This window comes from Schistocerca nitens, chromosome 1 (genome assembly GCF_023898315.1).
Source record: "Schistocerca nitens isolate TAMUIC-IGC-003100 chromosome 1, iqSchNite1.1, whole genome shotgun sequence".
Classification (NCBI taxonomy): domain Eukaryota; kingdom Metazoa; phylum Arthropoda; class Insecta; order Orthoptera; family Acrididae; genus Schistocerca; species Schistocerca nitens.
The window spans coordinates 1198162773-1198187186 of record NC_064614.1 but is presented as its reverse complement, the minus strand read 5'-3'; the positions used below and the strand labels follow the sequence as shown (position 1 = coordinate 1198187186).

The 24414-nt window shown below is 42.1% G+C and overlaps 1 long non-coding RNA gene across 1 annotated transcript; it reads right to left on the bottom strand.

The window, feature by feature from the left end:
* Positions 1-23570: 23570 nt before the first annotated feature.
* LOC126239547 (uncharacterized) lies at positions 23571-24067 on the bottom strand. Its single transcript, XR_007545358.1, has 2 exons — positions 23938-24067; positions 23571-23778 (listed from the first exon to the last, which is right to left on the bottom strand). It is a non-coding gene; the product is annotated as an uncharacterized LOC126239547 (long non-coding RNA).
* Between the last annotated feature and the right edge of the window lie 347 nt (positions 24068-24414).

Sequence of the window (24414 nt, the reverse complement as noted above, 5' to 3'; positions counted from 1 at the left end):
AATGACTGATGAAAGCATTAGATACTGAACGAGCTGTTGCTTTGCGTAAAGGTGTAAAACACACATATTTTGATGTCAATTCCACTGCTACCAAAATGTACGCAAAACCATTAGTAGAACGAACCACTGGACCGAACAAATCGACTGCAGCCATCTCCTTTAATTTCGCTGGAATGATAGGAAACAACGGTGCTCTGTGAGAAATAGTCGACGGCTTAGCCTTTTGACATAATTTGAATTTGGCAAGAACAGATCGGCAATAGTTTTCTGTACTACAACGCCGTTATCTTCTATCTCTTGAAATAAATGTGCACCTAGGCCTTTGTATGATGAGTCCGTCGCCAAACAAAAATCTTCAGATAAATCCGGATGTGAAAGAAGTGGAGCAGCAACTAAAGCATCACGAAGTTGTTCAAATTCTGACTGAGCTTCCTCATCCCAACACCAATCAGAATTCTTTCCAGATAGTTCACATAAACGAGGTGTGGCCAAATCGTCCAGTCTAACAAAGCGTCTAAGAAAATTACAGACACCAAGGAAACTACGAACATCACGTTTTGTGGTAGGAACAGCATAATTACGAATAGCGTCTAGTTTCTCTGGATCAGGAAGAATACCTTCTGTAGAAATAATATGACCAAGAAATTTCACCTGAGAACGACCAAATTCAGATTTTTCCAAGTTCACTGTAATGCCAACTCTTGCAAAAATACGTAATAATGAATCCATAATTTTGTTGTGCTCACTCCAAGAACGTTTAGCAATAAGAATATCGTCAACATATGAAGTAATATTGTCACGAAGATAAACAGATAAAATTTCGTTTAAACTACGAATGAATGCTGCTGCAGTTACAGTAAGTCCAAACGGTAATTTCCGAAGTTGCTTTTGGGTAAATTAGTCATATCCGGTTATTATTTACCGACTCTCTAGATAGATTGTTAGTTGAAGAGTTATTTTGATAGGTACAAAGAATAGTAGAAGAGTAGGCAGCGGTGCAGAAAACTAAAAGGGAAATAGCACCACTACAGCTCAGGGCCCTGTGCACGCTACGGCACATATTCACTTAGTGTAGCGAATCCCCTGAGGACTCTGATTATTCGCGTCATTTCGCGGATCAATTTCTACGATTTGCACTTGTCTCTCTGAATTTCTGTCACGCGGAGGTTGCCAGTTAGGTCCCTCCTGTCTGTTAGATGCAAATTCTTGGTTGTGTCTGTTATTAAAATTTCTATTTTCCTGTCTATCGCTACTTCTTGTGTAATTTCGACTGTCACTTCTGAAATTATTGTTATATCTACTACCCTGGTTATTTCTGTAGTAAGAATTTCTATTACTGTAGGAATAATTTCTGTCTTGATGATACCGATTACTGTTTCCGTATGATTGATCATTCCGGTAGGAATTTCCGTTATTATAATTGTCTGTGTAATTTCTGTTAGAACGTCTGTTATTGTCATAAGGCTGGTATCTATTGTTCTGTCTGTTTCGTCTGTCATTCTCAAAATTACCCATATAACGTCCGTTCCGATCATTATCCCTTCTCTCAGAAAATCTATTGTGATTACCGTTATTGAAAAAATTACAAGAAGTCCCGTCATCGTTGTCGTACTCAAGTTCTTGTAGCAAAGTCTTAAAAGTCTCAATCTCGTCTTTACATCTTCTGGCTAAAGCAATTTGTCTTATGGATTGTGGCAGCTTAGTTAAACAAATGCGAGTTAATTCAGTCGGGCTATAAGGGCTGGAAAGGAACTGATTCTTTCGAATCATGTCTTCAAAGTATTCTGCTGGCGTGCGGAACTCAGACTGTTTAACATTACGCTGCATAATAAGACATGTTTGACTCTGTCTTGCGTGTTTTCGGACCAATATGCCGATAGAAATGCATGATAAAAATCATTTAAATTATTACAATCTCTAATAAGTGCGCGCATCCGCGTCGCCGGTTCGTTTTCTAAATATCCACACATAAATTCCAGTTTGTGACTTAGTGGCCAATCTGGTGGAAGTGCGTACATAAATTGATCTAACCATGAACATGGATGTATGTCGTTCTTAGAATTGCGAAAGATCTTAAATTTCCGAACAGTTAAGAAGTGTTTATAGTCAAAGTTTTCTCCTCGTGGCGACAAAGACCTACCGCGTCTGTCCCAGTCCGAATGTCGATTATTGTCAAGTTCGCGCGCCTGGCGCTCTCTTGTTGCATCTCGTAAATGAAACAAATTATTTTCTTCAAAGCCCTCTGCTATCTGTGATTCTAAATTTCTTCTGCTGTCTTTTCCTACGATTTCGCCTTCAATTTGTTTGACTTGCTTTCGTAATGCCTCAAATTCCCTTTTAACGCGTTCATTAAATTTTCCCTGATTTTCAACATGTTTGTTTATGTTCTAGTACTCATCGGTTTCTGCAAATGGCAATGGAGCTGTATCATCTGAATCTCTGTCCCCATTTAAACTAAGACTTGTCAATTTATCTGAAATCTCTTCAACTCTTTCCGGTAAGTCACCTATTTGTTCTTTCTGTTTATTTACGTCTTCCGTAAGTGTCGCGACTCGGGTTTCAGTATTAGCACATTTAGTAGTTAACTGTTCATATTGTTGTGTTAGGTTATTTATTCTGTCATTTGGTACGGATTCCTCGATTCTTTCAAATATTTCTACCTTATCGTGTGCACGTTGTAAATTTAACTCTGAAAATTTTTGTACTATCACGCGATCTCTTTCTTCCTGTTCTCTATCCTGTTCTTTTTGTCTTATTTCTATTGAAATTAATCTGTTATTGTGAGGATTCAAAATTGGTTGTACTTCTTCTCTAATTTCTTTCTTTAATTCATCTTTCATTTTTTTGAAACATGTCCCTATTCGTGAGTCTAACCGTGTTTCCATTGCTTCCATCTCTGTTTTAATTGTTCCTATTTGTGAGTCTAACCGTGTTGCCACTGTTTTTAATTCAGATCCTAACTGTGATCCCAGTTAGTCTAACCGTGTTTCCATTGTTCCCATATCAGTTTCTAAACGTGTTGCCAAAGTTCCCATCTCTGTTTTAAATTCAGATCGTAACTGCGATCCCACTGTTTTTAATTCAGATCCCAAATTAAATATTGCACTCATCAACTGCTCCATATTAACTGGTTCGAAATTCTTTTCGCCCCTAACATTTCCCGCAAAATCAACTTCTTCCGTCAAATCTGTAAAGCTATCTGTGTTCGACACTATTCCAGAATCTTCTGTCGTTAATCTCGTATTCTGAAAATTTTTTGATTGTGAAAAATTTTGAACTGGTTCCGGACTATTTTCCCGACTTATTAAATTGTTTTCAACTTCATTATTCATCATACTGTTCTCCTGTGTTGGCGAGTGCGCCATGTCAACAATTTCGTCATTCTCACTATCCATCATTTTTGCCTTTTTCATCGATCGCGTAATCATTTACAAAACATACAAAACTCGTCACAATACGAAAATTACACAGAATATAACACGTTATCACCAACAATACCATTCACACGAAATGCTTCCCGACAAACACGCCTAACGAACAATTGAAATCTTCATAATTGCACAAAATTGTCAAACGCGTATACAAGACACCAAAAATTTAATTCTGCAAAAATATCATTCTGAGAATGACAAGACAACTACAAATGTTCAGTTACCAAATCTACACATGCAATATAGACTAAAATTACTAAACTACAAACTACTACAACAGTACTACTGTCTGCTATTTTTACTGTCAAAAGAATTCCAAGGGACGATTCGAAGTAGCGGTCGCCACGTGCATGGGGGCTTAATTATTTTTAATGCTAATAATTTTAATTTTTAGTCGCTTTTTGTCCGGTTACGAAGTCTCGTAAACGGTTGGCCCTGACTAGTATTAGAACAACAACAAAGAATGAAACGAAATTTCCGTTAACACAATTAATTAATTAAGTCCCCAGCAACTATGAAAGCTACGAAACAACAAGACACAATTGTAGCTGTTCTGTGTGTGGAAGTGTGATTCAACGTACACATCTGGCACGGTTCTTCCTCAATAAGACAAGACATTTTAAATACCATTTACACTGAATTAATTAAATAAAACTGAAATACTATAATTGCACATAGAAACCCGAATTACAGTCTAATACATGAACACAAGCCAGATGCTTTGTTGACTGAACCTGTGACCAAGAGGCATTATTGTTTAAGACATTTGAAAAAAAAAATTCTTTACCTTCATATATATTGACGAAAAGTACACTCTGATCATTACAACATCCCCAATCCAACAACATGTGGTGTCTAGCCCATCAAAACAACTGCACACAACATGGCCTCAAATAGTGCAGCTATCATCATCCTCTCAGCAAGGCACTAACCACCACAACTTCTGAACGAGCACTCTCCACGACGACTTCTCAACAAGAACTGCCAGTGAAGGCGGCGGAATAAAACTCTTTGGCGCAATCTCTGGCGCTGTGACTCAGTGTAGCCACCTTTCATTGTATTTTCTAAAGATGACTGGTTCTGGCATTAGTATTACTCGTAACTGTGGAAGCAGTTACAGCTTATTGCAAAATAACATTGCATTTTGCAAGAAAAGCTATTTTTGGAGGGCAAATCCACTTCTCTATCAACACTCCAACGACCTCGGTGAAATTCAGTTATCTAACCGAGAAAGGTGCTCGAGGCAACTACTTACTTTTTCACCAAACAAATGCTATTAACACCGCACGTTGGTCTCACCCCACCCTTAAATAAGCACCGAGCGAGGTGGCGCAATGGTTAGCACACTGGACTCGCATTCGGGAGGACGACGGTTCAATCCCGTCTCCAGCCATCCTGATTTAGGTTTTCCGTGATTTCCCTAAATCGTTTCAGGCAAATGCCGGGATGGTTCCTTTGAAACGGCACGGCCGATTTCCTTCCCAATCCTTCCCTAACCCGAGCTTGCGCTCCGTCTCTAATGACCTCGTTGTCGACGGGACGTTAAACACTAACCACCACCACCTTAAATAAGCGTTGACCCACTACCATTACTTGCGTATTTCCTGTAATAATACGGCGTTTTTGCGTAATGTCTTTACAGTTTTGTTGTTTGATGCAACAGCTTTCGAGTGGCCCAGTCCCTAATGTATTTTCTTTACTTTCGACATGTGTTTTCCAGTTGGAGAAGCATCAGCCGAAATATGAATAACACCAAGTGACGGGTTAATGCCACACACTTAAGAATTCTGTTCATTTTACTCTCTATTAGCTAATATTTTGAGGGGGGAACACTTTTACAGTTAAGCTCCCCCACTGGCAATTTTTTGTCATCAGTCTTGTGACTGGTTTGATGTGGCCCGCCACGGACTCCTCTCCTGAGCCAAACTCTCCATCTCAGAGTAGCACTTGCAACCTACTTTCCATTTGCTGGATGATTCCAATCTCGGTCTTCCTCTACAGTTTTAGCTCCCTCTACTATAGCGGAAGACATTCATTGATGTTTTAACTGATATCCTATCATCCTGTTCCTTTTTCTTGTCAGTGTTTTCCACATACTCCTTTCGTTTCCGATTCTGCACAGAACCTCCTCATTCCTTACCTTGTCAGATTTGTTTACCTAGTAAAGATTCCACAGTCGCGCAAAATTTAATCTCCGTCGTCCTTCCCCTTTGCTCACTGAACTACATGGAATTACGAACAGCCATTACAGCAATTTTTAATCTGCATTTCATTCTTTTCCGTGGCTGATCATCATTAGAAAGATACTCGTACACATATACACAATAAATGTTCATTCTATTTAAAAATCACAAATCATTGTTCGTAACTTGAAGTAATACCGATCCACTGATGGCAATAAATTTATCCAAAGGTATGTCGTTGCATCATGATGAGAGGTTAAAAACTAATAACAAAGTAACATACTGCCGAATGTATTTAAACATCTACAAACTTGTGTAGGCATGCATATTCAAATACAGAGATATGTAAAGAGGAAGACTACGACGCTGAGGTCGCCAACGTCTAGATAACACAAAAAGTGTCTAGCGCAGTTGTTAGATCGGTTACTGCCGCTGTAATGGCAGTTATCAAGATTTAAGCAAGTCTGAACGTCAGTCGACCCAATATTCTACACTCACCTGTAGCACCGTATCTCAAATGCTTCGATTCTCTTCTTTCCCGGTTTTCCCACAGTCCATGTTTCATTACCATAAAATACTGTGTTCCAAAAGTATATTATCAGAAATTTCCTCCTTAAATTAAGGCGTATATTTGTTACTAGTAGACTTCTCTTGGCTGGGAATGCACTTTTTGCTAGTGCCAGCATGTTTTTGATGTCCTCCTTGCTCCGTCCGTCGTTGGTTATTTTGTTGCCTACGTAGCAGAATTGCTTGACTTCCTTTACTTCGTAATCACCAATCCTAATGTTAAGTTTATTCCCGTTCTCACTTCTGCAACTTCTCATTACATTCGTCTTTGTATGACTTATTCTCAATCCATGTTCTATCTCATTCCATGTTCTGTACTCATTAGATTGTTCATTCCATTTTGCAGATCGTTTACTTCTTCTTCACTGGTATTCTTTCACCTTGAATTTTAATTCCGCTCCTGAATCTTTCTTTTATTTCCATCACAGCTTCTTCGATGTATAGTCTGTACAGTAGGGGCGAAAGATTACATTCCTGTCTTACATCATTTTTAATCCGAGCGCTTCGTTCTTGGTCGTCCACTTTTATTATTCCCTCTTGGCTCTTGTACTTATTTTCTATTACCCGTCTTTCCTTATAGCTCACACCTATTTTTCTCAGAATTCCGACCATCTAGCACCATTTTATGTTGTCGAACGCTTTTTACAGGTCGACAAATCCTACGAATGTGTCTTCTCTTTAGTATTGCTTCCATTATCAGCCGCAACGTCAGAATAGCCTCTCTGGTGCCTTTACCTTTCCTAAAGCCAAACCGATCATCTAACACGTCCTCAATTTTCTTTCCCATTCTTCTGTATATTATTCTTGTCAGCAACTTGGATGCATGATGTTTTATGCTGACTGTGCGATAATTCTCGCACTAGTCAGCTCTTGCAGTCCTCTGAATTGACTGGATGATATTTTTTCCCAAAAGCCAGATGGTATGTCGCCAGACTCATACGTGCTACAAACCAACGTGAATAGTCGTTTTGTTGCCACTTCCCCAAATGATTTTAGAAATTCTCGTTGAATATTGTTTGCCCTTCTGCCTTATTTAAAGTCCTCCAAAGCTCTCTTAAATTCTGATTTTAATACGAGATCCAATACCTCTTCCAAATCGATTCCTGTTTCTTAGGATATCACATCAGACAAATCTTCCCCCTCATAGAGGCATTCAATGTACTCTTTCCACCTATCTGCTCTACCCTCTGCATTTAACAGTGGAATTCCCGTTGCACTCCTAATGTTACCACCCTTGCTTTTAATTTCAGCGGAGGTTATTTTGACTTTCCTATATGCCGAGTCAGTCCTTCCGACAATTATTTCTTTTTCGATGTCTTTACGTTTTTCATGCAGTCACTTCGTATTAGCTTTCCTGCACTTCCGATTTATCTCATTCCTCATCGACTTGTGCTTCTGTACTCCTAAATTGCCCTGAATATTTTTGTAGTTCCTTCTGGCTAATCATCCACTCATTATCTAGATTTGTTTTGTGGTCTCACTCAAATTAGATTATAGCCTCTACACCAAGCTATCCACCTCTGAAACAACATGTAAACTGCTTTCAGGCGTTCGACTGTAAGTTTCGATATGACACTGACGTCTGTCAAATTGTGAATTAATACCTCGACTGATAATAATGTTAATAAACATCTGAGAAATGGTAATGTTAATTCAGTTGGATTGGCCGAATGAAATGGAAGAGCAGCACAGTAACTCTTTGCAGAGCTGTTCTCGCAGTGACGAGAGCTATAATGTGCGATTTATTCGATAGCAGAAGAAATAGTGTTATCTATACATTTTCTACCTGTCGGGTTAAAGCATAAACGCATATAAATTTTGATATAAGCCAAAAAGAAAATAATCTTTGGAATAACAAGTTCAAATTTTTGTCATCAGAAAAGTGAACGTTTAACTTCTCTGTTACTACCCATGCCAGTTACACTGAAGAGCCTAATAAACTGGTACACCTGTCTAATATGGTGTAGGCTCCCGCGAGCACGCAGAAGTGCCGCAACACGACGTGTCATGGACTCGACTAATGTTTGAAGTAGTCCTGGAGGTATCTGAAACCATGAGTCCTGCAAGGCTGTCCATAAATCCGCAAGAATACGAGGGGGTGTCGATCTCGTCTGAACAGCACGTTGCGAGACATCCCAGGCATACTCAATAATGTTCATGTCTGGGAAGTTTGGTGACCAGCGGAAGTGGTTAACTCAGAAAAGTGTTCCTGGAAGCACCTTGTAGCAATTACGGCCGTGTGGGGTAACCTGCTGGAATTGCCCAAATCCTTCGGAATGCACAACGGACATGAATGGATGCAGGTGATGAGGCAGGATGCTTACTTACGTGTCACCCGTCACAGTCGTATCTAGACGTATCAGAGGTCCCACATCACTCCAACTGCACACGCCTCACAATATTACAGAGCCTTCTCCTACTTGAACAGTCCCCTGCTGACATGCAGTGTCCATTCATTCATGAGGTTGTCACCAGACCTGTACACGTCCATCCACTCGATAGAATTTGAAACGGGACTCGTCCGACCTGGCAGTATGTTTCCAGTCACCAAAAGTCCAATGTCGGTGTTGACGGGCCCAGGCGAGGCGTAAAGCTTTGTGTCGTGCAGTCATCAAGGGTACACTAGTGGGCCTTCGGCTCCGAAAGCCCATATCGATGATGTTTCGTTGAATGGTACGCACGCTGATCCTTGTTGATAGTCCAGTACTGAAATGTGCAGCAATTTGCGGAAGGGTTGCACTTACGTCACGCTGAACGATTCTCTTCAGTCATCGTTGGTCCTCTAGTTGTGGGATCTTTTTTCCCGCCTCGGCGATGTCAGAGATATGATGTTCATTGGATTCCTGATATTCCCGGTACACTCGTGAAATGGTCATATCAGAAAATGCCCACTTCATCACTACCTCGGAGATGCTGTGTCCCTTCGCTCGTGCGCCAACTGTAACATCATGTTCAGACACACTTAAATCTTGATAACTTGCTATTATAGCAGCAGTAACCGATATAACAACTGTGGCAGACACTTGTTGTGTTATAGAGGCGTTGCCCACCTCAGCTCCGTATTCTGCTTCTTTACATGTCTCTCTATTTGAATATGCATGCCTACACCAGTTTCTTTGGCAGTTCAGTGTAGATGTTTAAATACATACGGCACTATGTTATTTCGTTATTAGTTTTTAACCTATCATCGTGATGCAATGACATATCTTTGGATAAATTTATCATCACCAGAGGATCAGTATTAGTTGAAGTGATGAACAATGATTTATTATTTTCAAATAGACTGAATGTTTACTGTGTACATGTGTACGAGTATCTTTCTAATGATGATCAGACACGGAAAAGAATGAAATACAGTTTAAAAATTGCTGTAATGGCAGTTAGTAATTCCATGTCGTTCAGTGAGCAAAGTAGTAGGACAAAAGAGTTTAAATTTTGCGCACACATCGCCTATGGAATGTTTATTAGGTAAATAAGTCTGCAGCCATTCTGATTTTACTCGCATTAATATCGGTTAAATTAACTTTAGATTATTTTTTGTTTCCATCTTTGCTTGACATGAGACGTTATTAATGGTATTATTGTGGATTTCCGGGTTGGTTGTCATTTCCTTTCATTACCATATAAACATTGAACATTTACGTAATTCGCCTTAATCAAGACAAGAAACAATAAAGACGTTTTTACAGAATAATGTTTTGGGTTGAGCACATCAGTGAATTAGTTTCATTGATTTTCAACAGTAGAGAACACTAAGAATCACCGCTAATGGCTTTCATTCCGGTACTCCTGTTGAGCAAGGTTGAACGTCCACATACGAAAATTCTTGCACAGTTATCTGTAATTTATTGACGATTGAATTGTGAGATTTTCCTTGTCTTTATGACTAACACTACTGTGGAAAGCTTTTCTATTGTTTATTAATTGAAGAGCATAAATTCATAAACAATTCTTTAATATCTAAGAATGCACCGTCTGTTTTCGGAGGAACGTAGTAATATTAATAACTTGAATATACCGTATTAATGTTCCGTAATAACATTTATACTGTGTATCCAATTTATTGACAGTCTTTTATATACACATCGTTATCTACAAATACGCTTCGCAGGTAGGTTCCTGCTTAGAAAAGCTAACGGAATTGGGACTGTCCGTATCAATTGCATCTATGGTAGTCGGTGAATCGTTGTACAGTAGTTCCAGCCAAGGCTGTAACGTTATGATGCATGTTAGGACCCTATGGATGATAGGAGGTACAACTTCCAGAATCGTCATTCAGTATCAAATGGTAACAGTGAAACACCTGCACACAAGTATCAGAAACACATATAATGATAACGGTTTCAGTTGCGAAAACAGTTTAACAACGAACTGTAATCGCGAGGATTAGGGACAAGCAACCTACGACAAAGAATACTTGGCAAAAGTAAGAACAGTCTGTCTTCTGGCTAGATTAATTTAGTATTCGTCAGCTCTTGGCTCACAAAACAGTCCGCAATCATGAAGGAACAGCACCTTGCACGATATCTACAAGCGTAATCAGACAGCTTCTTTGTAGTTCGCCAACTGGACTCTTGATCACGCATATTATATACATAGTGTGTCAAAAAGAATCATCCGGTTTGGCTTGTCTATATTGCTGAAACTAATAAACATATACAATGAATTTTGTTTTTTGATGAACGGGGAAGTAAAAAATTTTGTCATACCTTTTCGTAGGTGTTCAATATGCCCCCTTGAGATCCATGGCAGATGTCAGTGCAGTAATCGTATTGTTCCCACACTGCAGAGAGCATGTCTTCCACAATTGCTGCTCATTTAAATCATTGTTGTTGGTAACGCAGACACATAAACAAAGTCTTTTATGAACACTCATAAGTCAAATATATAGACAGGTCCAGTGACCTTGGATTCCAGTACTGTAAGACTGAATCCTTTGGCCCAGTGCAACCGATCCATCGTTCAGAAACTCTTTGATCTAAAAATTCCCACATTTTCAGATTCCAGTGTGACGGTGCCGCATCCTGTTGGTAAATGAAATCGTTCGAATCAGTCTCCAATTGTGGGAAAAGAAAGGTGTCAAGCATATCGAGATGTGTACTTCCTGTAACAGTGTTCTCGCTAAAGAAAAATGGACCACACCTTTCCCCAAGGAACTGCACAAAACACATTAAATTTTGCGAAGCCCCTCTCACGGTGAACAACTTCAGGTGGGTGTTCCGTACATCAATATCTCACATTCTGACGATTCACCTTTCCATTTGAATGGAATGTTGCCTCGTCAGAAAGTGTGGAAGAAAACTGTCATTCTCCATCTTGCCAAGAACGAAACCACAGAACTCCACATGCTGTTGTTTGTCACCTTCAGAAAGAGCTTGCTGCAGCTGAATTTTTTTTTTTTTTTTTTTTTTTTTTTTTTTTTTTTTTTTTTTTTGATCGTCGACGCTGAACACGCCAGACGGACAATGGGGGCATGTTGATCTGTCGAGCTGCACGGTGAACGGACTTCTGAGGACTCCTTGTGAAACTATGGCGGATGCGTTCGACCTCTGTATCAGACACTCAGCCACTTTCTAGAAGTCCTTCTTAGTAGCAGGAGCCCTCTCTGGAATAACTTCCTGTATTGACAACTGAATAACAACTCCAGCTTTAGAAGATAGTTAATGACAAATCAACTAAAGAAACAATAAAGATTACTATTTCTACGGTTAGATTTGTACATCATTTTTTCCAACTAAATCTCCCTCATTTAGCAGCACTCTCAGCTGGTGCAGTTTTCTTAAATTTTCTTTCTCCAGAACTCGCTATATCAGAAAATATATATTTTGTTCACTTGTCAATTCTTTTCAAGTCTGCCACTATCATAGTAGTTAATACTACCACTATTATTTATATTATTGTTATTATCACTATTAGCGTGAGCAGCAAGTGCAGTACAAGTACTGCCAGTATTAGTTTCATTAGTTAGTATTATGTACTTCATTAACTTTGTCGGTATTATTTACTCATATTCTCACTATAGACACTCAGATAAAACGATTTGAGTGTCTATTTGTAGTATTTAAATTGTTATTTCTTAGGTGACTATGATGTAAAAAAGTACTGTATGTGTCAAACCGTGGTCCGACGTAAGAGACTATATGATGGCCCTAACAATATGAGGTTAAATAAATAAATAATATTAATATGTAGACTCCTTTATTTGATTAACTATGTGTTCCTTAATACAGGTGACATCAATCATTGTACGTAGCTTCCGATTAATGCAATTAGCCTCATGGCTTATCAGCTTTATTTTGTGGTTTTGGAAACGTTTGCCATGACTGGCATCTAATTTCAAGAATTCTACCTATACCATAACACCATCAACTGCAAATTGGCGTTTTCAGGAAGAAATGTTGATTCTGGCACTCCTGTCCTCGAGAAACTCCATACCTAAAATGTAGTCTGCAACCAGAGATTCGAATACCGAGACGGAACTTGGGATCACTATTGATATGTATATTCTGTTAATATGAAAGTCCTATCTCTTGTCGTTTAAGATGTTTCGTTTCTTCTGAACATAAATGTACTTCCTGTGACCTGCATAACGGTTGTCCTGAATTGTGATTCACTTGTGAACTGCGTGCAACTTATTGGTTATCGTGCGTTGTATTTTTAACTGTGCTAATTCCACTTCCACATTTTTTAGTCACCTTGCTGACAACGTTGTGCCACACTGAAAATCTAGATCTAACTTTTTAGTAGCATTTCGCAATTCAATTTCTTCCCGACTATTGGAAGGATCCTATTCCGCCGTAATCTCACAGATAACTTTACAAATCAATTATTCGAACGTCATGTCTAATATTTTGGAAATTTACGTGTCATTTTCGGACGTCTATGAGGCTAATTCAGCAGTAGACTCCTTCTACTGTAATTCTAATTGTTCATAGACTGATCTGTCCTGCTTGGCATCAATATCTTTTACCCATCGGAGAGCTGCTAAACAGTTACAGGAAGCGTAGACTGGTCTTATTTAACTTCACCAACTTCATCTGTAAATTCTGCACAGGCCCTCGTGAACCTGCCTGTTCTGACTTCAATGCTACGATTTTAGAAGCTTCCTTCTATATCACGTCCTGCTTTGCAGAAAGTTCTGCAAACAAAGTGTCGTGTTTAGCAGTGATTTCAGACGCCAAAGACTCGTGCTTTTCCAAATTTTCTGAAATTTCGGAAGATATGAAGTCCACTTTGAAGGGTACTGCATCTTGTATTTTGTAAAACTTCTTTCTGCGGTGCAGTCGCAGCCATTTCTGCTCCAAAATTTGGTCTAATCTGACTTACCACCACAGACTTTATCTTACACATTAATTCAAACTTCTTTAAAAATTCTGTTAAGCGCACAGTATTTTCATTACTCTTTGCAGTGTAGCGTGCAAAGGAGTAGAACAACCGGGAGTTTCAATTTCGCGCACATAATACCATTAGATTTATACCCAGTGCTTGATAATGATCGAAAAACACCGCAAAAATACGAACACTCGACACGAAATACTGCACAGACACATAAAAGAACTTGTCCCAAAAACGGACATATCACACTGAGAGCCGACGATCAAGGTGTCACTTATTTTCAGTCATGAATCACATACCTGCCTTATTTATTGCCAGTTTCAGCATTAGTCCTGCCTCTTCCCCCCGCCCCCCCCCCCCTCGGTCACCGCTCCCCTCCCCTACACTCTCTCTCTCTCTCTCTCTCTCTCTCTCTCTCTCTCACACACACACACACACACACACAAATGGTTCAAATGGCACTGAGCACTATGGGACTTAACTTCTGAGGTCATCAGTCCCCTAGATCTTAGAACTACTTAAACCTAACTAACCTAAGGACATCACACACATCCATGCTCGAGGCAGGATTCGAACCTGCGACCGTAGCAGTCGCGCGGTTACGGAGTGAAGCGCCTAGAACCACTCGGCCACAGTGGCCGTCCTGAGGGTCATGATTTCTTATATGTTCTTGATGGCACTTCCTCGTACAAATATACAAAGATTTGCGACTTCCGAATTATTTCCCATACCCAACCATTTCTTGGCTACACTAAATAGCCTTACTACGCCGCCAGCTTGTCGAAAGCTTACAAATTGTAAAATTGCCACATGTGGAACTTTCATTTATCAGTTTTGCGTATTTAACATCATAAAACGAACAATTACATCGTTGGATTCGTGAGGCTCAGTGCCATTTGAACCGTGACCCTTAGGGCAGAGTGTGGGAGTGGACTGCGTTTGAGGATTACTTTTGTACGATTTTTTGGCTTCTCGAATATTACGTCCTCTACCAAAAACTTATCCCAGTGTCAAACTTAACTACATTAAATTTGTAGAGAACGGTCCTATTTTTTTCTGTAGGACTAACAGTTACCACGTAGCGAGCGAGACATATGAAAAGACTGCGTGTGGTTCTTGAAGGCCAGATATAGAATTGCGGATTACATAAAACGATATTTGTAGGGGACAGCTGTATCTGCTTATTTACATACACTCCTGGAAATGGAAAAAAGAACACATTGACACCGGTGTGTCAGACCCACCATACTTGCTCCGGACACTGCGAGAGGGCTGTACAAGCAATGATCACACGCACGGCACAGCGGACACACCAGGAACCGCGGTGTTGGCCGTCGAATGGCGCTAGCTGCGCAGCATTTGTGCACCGCCGCCGTCAGTGTCAGCCAGTTTGCCGTGGCATACGGAGCTCCATCGCAGTCTTTAACACTGGTAGCATGCCGCGACAGCGTGGACGTGAACCGTATGTGCAGTTGACGGACTTTGAGCGAGGGCGTATAGTGGGCATGCGGGAGGCCGGGTGGACGTACCGCCGAATTGCTCAACACGTGGGGCGTGAGGTCTCCACAGTACATCGATGTTGTCGCCAGTGGTCGGCGGAAGGTGCACGTGCCCGTCGACCTGGGACCGGACCGCAGCGACGCACGGATGCACGCCAAGACCGTAGGATCCTACGCAGTGCCGTAGGGGACCGCACCGCCACTTCCTAGCAAATCAGGGAGACTGTTGCTCCTGGGGTATCGGCGAGGACCATTCGCAACCGTCTCCATGAAGCTGGGCTACGGTCCCGCACACCGTTAGGCCGTCTTCCGCTCACGCCCCAACATCGTGCAGCCCGCCTCCAGTGGTGTCGCGACAGGCGTGAATGGAGGGACGAATGGAGACGTGTCGTCTTCAGCGATGAGAGTCTCTTCTGCCTTGGTGCCAATCATGGTCGTATGCGTGTTTGGCGCCGTGCAGGTGAGCGCCACAATCAGGACTGCATACGACCGAGGCACACAGGGCCAACACCCGGCATCATGGTGTGGGGAGCGATCTCCTACACTGGCCGTACACCACTGGTGATCGTCGAGGGGACACTGAATAGTGCACGGTACATCCAAACCGTCATCGAACCCATCGTTCTACCATTCCTAGACCGGCAAGGGAACTTGCTGTTCCAACAGGACAATGCACGTCCGCATGTATCCCGTGCCACCCAACGTGCTCTAGAAGGTGTAAGTCAACTACCCTGGCCAGCAAGATCTCCGGATCTGTCCCCCATTGAGCATATTTGGAACTGGATGAAGCGTCGACTCACGCGGTCTGCACGTCCAGCACGAACGCTGGTCCAACTGAGGCGCCAGGTGGAAATGGCATGGCAAGCCGTTCCACAGGACTACATCCAGCATCTCTACGATCGTCTCCATGGGAGAATAGCAGCCTGCATTGCTGCGAAAGGTGGATATACACTGTACTAGTGCCGACATTGTGCATGCTCTGTTGCCTGTGTCTATGTGCCTGTGGTTCTGTCAGTGTGATCATGTGATGTATCTGACCCCAGGAATGTGTCAATAAAGTTTCCCCTTCCTGGGACAATGAATTCACGGTGTTCTTATTTCAATTTCCAGGAGTGTATGTATACACTGACCCGCCAGAACATTATGACCGACGACCTACTATCGATATAAGCCCGGAATGCCACATGGGGAGGAATGACTGCTAGACACACGCACAGTGCATGCAGGAACAGTGAACGTGCTGTCCGTGTGTAGGATTGGGGAAAGCATGCTATCCACCTAAGTTTATCCGAGGGCACACTGTAATGACCCGGAGGCAAGGCACGAGCATTACAGAAACCGCACGATTTGTCGGGTGTTCAGGGAGTCCAGTGTTGAGTGTTTTCAACTAGTGGCGAAACAAAGGTGAAACCACGTCCAGACGTCATGGGACTGGGTACCCACACCTCACGACAGATGTCGGACGTTGCAGGCTGGGCAGATTGGTAAAACAGATAGGCAGCAAGTTGTGGGGGACCTAACAACAGACGTTAATGCTGGGCAAACTACAAGCGTGTCTGAACGTACAGTACTCAGAACACTCCTAACGATGGCCTCCACAGATGACGAATCAAGCATGTGCCAATGTTAATACCATGACATCGGCAACGACCACTGGAATGGGCACGTGACCGTCGGCACTTGACGTTGGTGCAGTGGCAGAGCGTTGCATATTCTGACGAATCGCTATACCATCTTCATCATGCCGATGGGATGTGGGGAATCCGCCGTCTCCCATTGGGACAGCTCCTTGATACCTGTACTACTGAATAAGGTAAGCTGGCGGAGACTCCGTTATGCTCTGGGGACATTGATATGGACATCCAAGGTCCATTGAAGGATGACGGCCAAGGAGTAACGTACACTGGTTGCAGACCACGTACACCCCTTCATGACGACAATTTCTCCCTACAGCAGTGGCGTTCTGCAACAAAATAATCTCACATGTCACGAGGCAAAGAGTGCGACGGTGGTGACATTGGAGGGTTCCAATTCACGTGCTAGCCCCCCTCCCAGTTCCCCAGATCTAACACATATGGGATGTGACTGATGTAGCGTCAGAGCTCATCGCCTCCATCCCCGGAATTTACAGCAATTAGGTGACTTGTGTGTGCAGATGGTGTGCCAGATCGCTCCAGCGATCTACCAAGGCCTCATCGTTTCCATACCACGACGTGTAGCCGCTATTATCCGTGCCAATGGAGGACATACATGTTTTGAGGTAGGTGGTCATAATGTTGTTTTTGTGTGTGAAATCTTATGGGACTTAACTGCTGAGGTCATCAGTCCCTAAGCTTACACACTACTTAACCTAAATTATCCTAAGGACAAACAGACTCACCCATGCACCAGCGAGTACTCGAACCTTCGCCGGGACCAGCCGCACAGTCCATGACTGCATCGCCTAGACCGCTCGGCTAATCCCGCGCGACGGTCATAATGTTATGGCTGATCAGTGAATAAGCAAGTGTCCGTCTTAAGACTCGTCAGCCGTACTTTATCTGGTATTTCGGTAGATTTTTGCTATTTCTTTATCGCAATGTGTATTTGGAGCCTACACAGAGACCCCAGAGACCATATCATGTAAAGCCCAGGATCGACGAAGAGCGACAGTTTGTTATCCGTTACAAACAAAAGATTTTTCAAGCGGAATTGTACGTGTCCTTTCGATTGTGTGATCCCAAATTAGTGTGGTGCGCTAATCGTTTCATCGATATGTACCATCAGGGGCAGTAAAACACGAGTAATAATGAGTACTCCAGCTGTGAGTGTGTTGTGTCGATTCCCTAAGGTCTCGACACAATGAGTGGCTAGGTGCACGCGAAACTAACGCAGACGGGCGTAAATTCTGAAACAGGAGACTGGATGAAGACTATAAAGAAAAGAAGAGAGATTTTAATATACTTAACTTTAATGTAGTCTTGTTCTTGTTGAAATACATCTCTTGCATAGTAGTAAGCTATTAGCAATGATACACAGGGCGCCTTGCTAGGTAGTAGCGATGGACTAGCTGAAGGCTATTTAATCTGTCTCTCGGCAAATGAGAGGAAGAAGTGATACGTCTTGTCGCAAGCTATGTCGTCCGTACAACTGGGGCGAGGTGAAGTCCGTGTCTTGTGACCTGCCCTGTGGTGGCGCTACGTTTGCGAATACACAGTGGCGACACGCGGGTCCGACATGTACTACAGGACCGCGGCCGATTTAAGTTACCACCTAGCAAGTGTGGTGTCTAGCGGTGACACCACAGAGTGAATAGCGCTACTCCGCTTTGTGGTAGCAGTCAGCTGGAATCATGACAGTGTGGTTGTGGTACAGGTTGTTCTTCGTGTTTTGTTGTCCCTGTTAATATATACCGATAAAACGAATACCGTACTAGACTAATCTGGGACGGCTCTATCGAATGAGCAAGTAAAATTAAGCTTTACAAGTCATTCTCTTTGTAACGGGAAGCAAACCGACGCTTTTCGTCGACACATGAGCAGTGTTCGTTTGGGCTGACTCCAGCTAGATTTGCATCAGCGAAATTGCAAACATCCGCCGAAACACCAGAGAAAATGCAGCTGACGACTTGGGAGGGACATCATATTGCAGGAAACAGAAAAACTGCACTTAACGACTACATCGCAACAATCTAACAAACTGCAATTGACATTTGTCTAGTCCCTACGAATAATGTAGGTACAATGTGAAAACACAACAGTTTTTTCCAATGTTCTATGCAAAAGATATCCTTGTATAGATATTTTTGTTTAGCTTGCACACAACACAATTTAAAAGTGCTGCAGATGGATGGTGTTTTTTGTGTCGTCTCGTTGTCACTCTAGGCTTGTACCACGGGAAGCAAGGAAAGGATGTTGTTTGGTGGCCAGATTCTCTTTCTATTACACAACCGAACACATATATTAATTGGAGTTTTAGTCATGAGAATAAGAAAGCTGCTTAACTGAAGCTAGTGCTTGTGGTACAAGCTCTTCCATAGTAGTCCACGTTGGCCTCACTGCTAGTGAAGTACACTTTAGCTACGCACACTGGCCGGCCGGTGTGGCCAAGCGGTTCTAGGCGCTTCAGTCTGGAACAGCGTGGCCGCTACGGTCGCAGGTTCGAATCCTGCCTCGGGCATGGATGTGTTTGATGTCCTTAGGTTAGTTAGGCTTAAGTATTTATAAGTTCTAGGGGACTGATGACCACAGATGCTAAGTCCCATAGTGCTCAGAGCCACTTGAACCATTTTTTTACGCACACTGCTTCGTTCGCTAGGTACTGACTTAGCTAGGGGCTAAGTGCGACTGTGACTCCCACTGGTCTGCGACTGATGACTCGACTGGCTGACTTGACTGACTGGACCCTCCTGTGCGTGGCGGCTATCTAACTACTAGCGGTCGAGAGAGCGTTGGCCGCACAGTACTTCCGAGTCTCTATTTGTCCTCTCTCCTGATAGGTGTGTTACCTGTGCCTATTATCGATATTCTTGCAAGCTCTTTGCACCTGCTGTGCTGCCGACAGCTTACGCCAGCACAGTATTTACTACTTCATACAATCATAGACGACGCACGTAGCGTGATTCATAATGTCTGATATGCTGAATAATATGCTTTTATCAAACTGTTTGAATACCCATGAGTTAGTATTAAAAGAACGTGTCTGTTCATTTAGGTTTCACAACCATAAATATAGTAGTAACAGGAGTTTAAAAGGGTGACAAGTATGCATTCTAACTTGTTCTCATTCAAAATAAAGGAAGCACTATAAACATCTTCCAAACCACGCTGCTCATTTCCACGTAGACCGCAACAAGCAGGCAACCCATCCCTACAGGAACAAGACTATAAAAAAATTATATAGTTAAGAGTGATATCACTTTGATCATTAAACAGTGTTCCAGGATCCCTCTTCACACGACATTAAATTTATAGTTCTTTCAGGTTAAAGATTTCCCGTTAGGACGTTTGTACAACATGTCCAGGCTTTTTCGAATGTTTTGTGGTAACCACATGCGTAGCAAAGGCAATTTGGTTTTCTGAAAAGATACGTTCTTTTTAATCCTATAATAAAACTTCCGTAGTTGCTGTGCCAGTTGTGATGGAGTCATTGTTTTATGCTCGTTGTAAAAAATCTGAAGAGGTTTAACACTGAGGCTGGTAATTATAATAAAGTGCATCAATGATTGAAAATAAGTGTAGGGATAAAACATCACAGTGCATTTGTGTCTGCAAATTTTGCAGTTCGTAAGCAGTACAGCTACCCATACTGTTAACACGCCACTGACACTACTAGAAATACTAACCAGATACAAAACCGAACAGTACTGAACGAAGTGAAGGGCAAAGTGGACGTTAGTGTTGTCAGCAGCAAGCACCATAACCGGCCGTGGTGGACGATCGGTTCTAGGTGCTGTAGTCCGGAACCGCACGACTGCTACGGTCGCAGGTTCGAATCCTGCCTCGAGCATGGATCTGTGTGATGTCCTTAGGTTAGTTGGGTATAAGTAGTTCTAAGTTCTACAGGGCTGATGACCTCAGATGTTAAGTCCCATAGTGCTCAGAGCCATTTGAACCATTTGAGCAAGCACCATAAGGAAGCGCAAATGTCTATTTCTTACACCAAATGTTTAGAAAATAGCGGCCCCAGAAATTTTATTGATAGCCGTCTGGTAGATCCTACAAGCGAGGTGTCATCATAAAATTTTCATTATCATCTTGGAAAAATAAAGTTGTATAGTTCTTTTTCATTCCTTTTTGTTTGCCAAATCATAGGCGCCTGCAGACAGGCAACCTTTTGACACTCTCTACAGTTGAAAAGGCAGCGGCATAGCCGGCCTGTGGGCACTCAGGACTCGTAGTTATTCTCTGTACAGTTGCATTTTTAAAGCGCACGACAAAGCCAGGCATGTGGCAACGAGGATGTTGCCAAACAAAGGGTGTCTCAGAGGGACTATTCCCCGTTTTGTTCACGCATTTGTCAATGTCGCACCATCTGTAATTGAGACACAGGCGCGAAACAGGAAAACTGAGAAAGCATAAGCGTCATGTGCTGTCTCGGATCGCAGTTCAGATTTCGTCGAATGTTTTGGAACGGTCCCTATTGGTCCCCCTCTGTACACTGGAGCAAAAACTCCGGCCGCATTGCATTCCAAAGGAGCGCGATCAAGTTAATTGGGGTTGGTGGCCCACGATGTCCTTAGAGAAGGGTTGAATCGCTCACGGGGTGTCACAAGCGTCAAAGGTTGCCAAGAATGTCGTCCTCACATCGCGAACTGTAGTTTTCGACAGCGAAGTACGTGGGAATCAAAGTCCCAAGAAAATGGGGGGGGGGGTTCGTTGACGACATTTGTGCCACGTTTCGTGTCAGTTTTATGCGGTGGGTTGTCTGAAATCTTTTTCTTGACCACCAATGAGAAAATTGTGTGATTTCGACGCTGAGCGATGCGGTTTTGACTCCCATCGCAAAGGTTTCAAAAGAAGGGGTGAAATTTGGGTAAGAGCGAGTGTGAGGATCTTAACAGCGTGTGACACGCCCACGGTCTCCTTGGACAGAATTGTGGTGGAATTTGGTGCCAACCCATCTTACACGTTGTCTGAACTCATAGCCTTTACTTTGCTTGTGTCGATACCTTCGTGTTTGAAGCGTCGCCCAATCTGAGGGTGAGGTCGAAGTGTGGCACGCTTTTGCTTCCCCGCGCATGAACATTGTAGCCACCTTGGAGCCAAATTTGAAACTTCTACTTCGGAATGGATGATAATTACGAAGTTCAAAAAAGTGATCCCGTATTTGTGTTTCGCGGTGTATATTACCCTAAAATAGTGGTGGGCAGGAAATCGCGTATCTGTTAGAAATCACAGTGACTGAGAAGTCACAGATATCACAGTAGCAACTTTACAGAACCTAACTGCGATTTCAGTCACAGTTAGCAGTCGCAATAAGTATTTCACATTCAAAGACGTGAGCCATCTATTGGTCGAATTTAGCACTGTTTTCTGCGATTTCAGTGACAAGTCGCAACTAAGAGTCGCAAGTAGCATCTAAAAAGCGCCGTTAACAGTGGCATCTGTTGGCCAAAGTTCGTACTACGTCCATCTCTGCGGTACGATTTGTCGGGTGGAGTCCAACTGCGATTTCCGTGACAAGTCGCAACTAAGAGTCGCAAGTAGCAACTAAAAAGCGCAGTTAACAGTGCCATCTGTTGGCCAAAGTTCGTACTACGTCCATCTCTGCGATACGGTATTGAGTCTAACTGCGATTTCCGTGACAAGTCGCAACTAAGAGTCGCAAGTAGCAACTAGAAAGCGCGGTTAACAGTGCCATCTGTGGGTCAAATTTCGTACTACGCCCATCTCTGCGATACACTATTGAGTCCAACTGCGATTTCCGTGACAAATCGCAACTAAGAGTCGCAAGTAGCAACTAAAAAGCGCAGTTAGCACTCCCATCTGTTGAGCAAAGTTCATACTACGCTATTCGCTACCGAGTCAAACTGCGATTTCTGTGACAAATCGCAACTAAGAGTCGCAAGTAGCAACTAAAAAGCGCAGTTAACATACTTTTCCTAGTGTCATCTGTTGACCGACGTACGTACTTCGTTATGAGAGCCTTGTGCCTCACGAGATCGATGTGCTGTGTGTGCATATGAAGGGCTTATTTCAATAGTGGTACAAGTCCATTTTTGTTCATTTTGAGATACAGAGTCGTAAAGTTAAATGAGCGCTGAAAAATCTGCAGTTGAGATACCAGAAATATTCAAGCATATGGCTTCTTGCTAGAGATGAACCTTTATTTATGTTTGTTTGGATCACTAATTTCAGAAGCATTATAGACAGAAAAGTGGAGGTAATGGACTTGTACCACTATTGAAATAAGCCTTTCATATTATATGACGACATGCACATTCAGCATCAGTTATGGTTGGTCAAATACTGCTGTGACTCTGAATGTATTATATTAATAAGAAGCAACATTGCTCTTTTCTCCTGAAAATATCAAGTAACGTAACAAATGTGTTTGATTCTGCTTCCAATATGACAGTTTTGGTTAATACTCCACATGCCTACAGGACTTGGCAATGTTAACACAGCAGAACTCAGACATCTGTATAAGTGTAGAGAAATGAAAACAGTCATATGAATGCCTCACTTTTGTTCCGACACAGTTCAAGACTCAGGAGAAAAGTTTTACACCTGGTGTTCTACATGGCAAACTTCACACACAAGAACTTTTTGCCGACACTACTACCACCTACATAAGTAAGCTTTTCCTGTGTTAGTTTCAAGTAATGCACTTAAGCTATTCCTGATTTAACTGGAAGATCTGTACTTTCCACTTTCATATCAACAGCCTCAAAATGCATATTGTAGACTTCAGGATATGTTACAGGTCAGTGTCACTACAAGATTGTGGAGAAAGGGGGGGGGGGGGGGGGCGGCATGTCGCTCTCCAACAAGTGTTTACCAATAAGTAAGTGGCGGAAAATTATGGGTATAGGACGGCTTAAACATGTGGAAAATGAGATTTTTATTATTCACTCACTGTATTTGACATTTATTATTCCTTTAAAATCGCACAACAACTTCAATAAAACACAGTTTAATCATTCACACACTTATTTCACAATTACTTCACTTTTAAACTGCAAATCCTCTAAGAGCTGTCTTGAATCTTCACGAGTCTCTCCCAACAGCCTTGATGTGGATAGATACGTACAGCAACCAGTAATCAGAGTCAGAACTGTGTCTGCAAAAACACAAGGATTATTAAACAATTTTTGCTGTCATTAATTACTAGCAATATAATTGACAGAGTAGATTGCTAATATTTGCTATAATGAATATCACATTTGCAAGAACGATCTCAGTGAAGTAATTAAGTCCATCGAAACGCTTAGAAACTAACCTCTCGTCTGACGAAAACGGTCTAAAGACGCAGTGGCAATTTCTTCAGATCTGCTGACAATGATATTTTGAGTTATCACTTTACTGAGTGACTGAAATGTAGTTCAGGTACCTGTGAACATAACAATATGTTAGAATTCATTTTCTAAATACGAACTATTACGGTACTGTATGGCTACTTACATATTAATTACACTATTAATATTTTCACAGTTGTTTCTTCAATACAAAATTAAAGCCAACGGAAGAAAAAACGTAAAACATACTTGCCAATGACAGGTTTGTTGCGATGCAATTTTCTGTGTTGACAGATGTAACTTTTTCATACAGTGGTAAGTCGCAGAAATCGCAGGAGTCACAGAAATCGCAGAAATCGCAGAAGTCACAGAAGTCGCAGAAATCGCGGAAGTAGCAGAAATCGCAGAAACAGCAGTGGCGGAGGGATACACGACCTATGTTCCTTAACTGCGACTCTTAA